The following is a 2,500-nucleotide window of genomic DNA, read 5'->3' on the forward strand; positions in this document are numbered from 1 at the left end:
AGAATGGAGACTGTTCCTGAAGCAGGACGACTGACAGGCCTGGAGGCCTACCTGGCGTCTGGTGAGAAAGGTGAGAAAGACACATACATACATACATACTACATACATACATTATATATATATATATATCTATATATATAATATATATATATATATATATACATACATACAGCCACTGCTGCCATCAAATGTTATATGGTGGACTGAATGAGAGCCAGTTTCCATTCTTCTTTAATACAAAGCGACAGAAAACACGGGGATGGCAGGCCCTTCTAGCGGCGTCTCCCGATTTGCGGACAACTTTTCGAAAACCCATTATTCGAAAGGCAATTGTTCGAAAAGTGTTTTTTCGAAAACCAAATATTCGAAAACAATAGTCTGAATGTGTAATTATTCGAATTCACAATTGATCGAAATACAAAATATTCGAATAAGCAGTTTTTCGAAATGAATATTGTTCGAATCTATAACATACTTTATCTAACCATGTAGGATAATATGATTGATGTTAATAAACGATTAATTTAGTTTAGATTTATTAGTTTCCTTAACATATCTTTGCACAATTTATCTTCAAAATAATCTATTACCGGAAGTAATTCAGGTGAAGATAACTCTTCTACAAAATTTTCAAAAGTTTCAATGACTCTTTTTTTCAGGGATAAATGCCAATGCTAATAGCATTCGAATTTTGACTGAAAACTCTCTTCTTCCTGACCCGAGTCAAAAAGAAGAAAATCTTCATTCTTGAAAGTCCTCATATACTACTCGACTGGGAATACTATATATATCCTTCCTATGATAGGGTGTAGATAGTCCACAATTTTCTTCTAAGCGAACCCTTCTAATTGAGCGCTTTATACTGTTGACAGCTGGCATTCCCTGAGCTCCAGATGCGCTAAGATCCGAAGATGCATTTGCAATTATATAATGAGGGGAATCACGTGTACCTTTTGCGTCATCTTACACTTTTTCAATTAATCTCTGCACTTCTACGACCAGTTGGATCACCTGCATGATTATCTTCTTTTACTGTTATAGCGCGACATTTACAGCAATTTACAAATTTTATCTTGCATTTGCGTGTCTTTAACAAATAAAAGTCCATTCACTAATAACATGGGCTTTCCTTGTTCACTTTGAACGAACTCAGCCATCATAGGGTTTAAGAGCTTCTCTACTAAATGGGAAACCGTCCAAAATAACAATGGGAACTTTAAGCTTTCAAGGATTTGTTAACGGTTTATTTTCATGTTTATTTATTTTTTTATTTAAGATAAATAGAATACAAACAATGCGATAAGTTGTTTTAAGGTAATTAAAAAACAAACAATGCAATTGAGTTGTTTCTCGAATAACTACACTTTGAGAGAGAGAGACGAGAAGGAGAGAGAGAGAGAGAGAGAAGGAGAGAGAGAGAGAGAGAGAGAGATTGAGAGATGAGAAGGATACAATACACAAAAAACTGCCGTCGGGCTTTTTTCAACAAGTCGACGTTACTCATGAATTCGAACAATATTCATTTCGAAAAACTGCTTATTCGAATATTTGTTATTTCGATCAATTGTAAATTCGAACAATTACACATTCGAACTATTGTTTTCGAATATTTGGTTTCCGAAAAAAACTTTTCGAACAATTGCCTTTTGAATAATGGGTTTTCGAAAAATTGTCCGCACACGCCGTCTCCCCGTCGCACGTCTCACACGCGCACAGGTTTTTCACAACTGTCACAAAAGATAACTAGACAACAAAAGTAGACAGTAAATTATTGACGTTAAAAGAAAACCAAACAAGAAATAATGGATGGAAACTAGAGCTGAAGAGATACAACGCATCCCATTGTGGGAACGTCTTCACATACAAGATATGCGACAAATGGAATTAAACTGATACCAGAAGTTGTAAACTGCAACTCTGTGGAAGAGTTTAAAAGAAAGCTAGACAAAATCATTAGGACACTGTAAATGAACAGTAAAATCTGCTCCTAGAGATAAGTGTAACAAAGTGTGTCTTAGGGGATAATACAGACGTCGCTGGAACATGATCAAAATTATTTGTGCCAAAAAGATTAAAATATTTTATAAATGAATGAGAAATGCGGGGCAACATATTTTATATAGGCGTTCTCTTATGTCCTTTTCCTATCTTAACTAAGGGAGCAGAGGGGAAGTGATGGCACCAGAGGTGTACGACCGAAAGACCTTTCCAGACGTTGTCCTCTGAATTCTTCCCCAACCTCATTTTCTGTAGACATCTTCATCCAAGTGCCTTCCACTCCACCTTCTACCTTTCATTACAATTTGTTAATTTATAATGAATGACTCTTATTTATCTCCCATCAGCTGTTTTCTTACATCGTATACTATACTGTATATATAAATATATATAACGAACGCTGCATCTTAAAACAATATAGCCGTTGATGTTACTGAGTAAAATTCCCGAAGAGGTTACATAGAAACTGTGACGAAAGGTCGCGAACGAAAACAAGCAAACA

The 2,500-nt window shown here is 35.5% G+C and overlaps 1 protein-coding gene across 7 annotated transcripts in view; it reads right to left on the reverse strand.

Moving 5' to 3' along the window:
* Positions 1-2,500, reverse strand: part of LOC135205604 (uncharacterized) — a 630,437-nt gene that overhangs the window by 214,605 nt on the left and 413,332 nt on the right. The gene's annotated exons all lie outside the window — the stretch shown is intronic.

Source organism: Macrobrachium nipponense, chromosome 24, assembly GCF_015104395.2.
Source record: "Macrobrachium nipponense isolate FS-2020 chromosome 24, ASM1510439v2, whole genome shotgun sequence".
Taxonomy (NCBI): Eukaryota; Metazoa; Arthropoda; class Malacostraca; order Decapoda; family Palaemonidae; genus Macrobrachium; species Macrobrachium nipponense.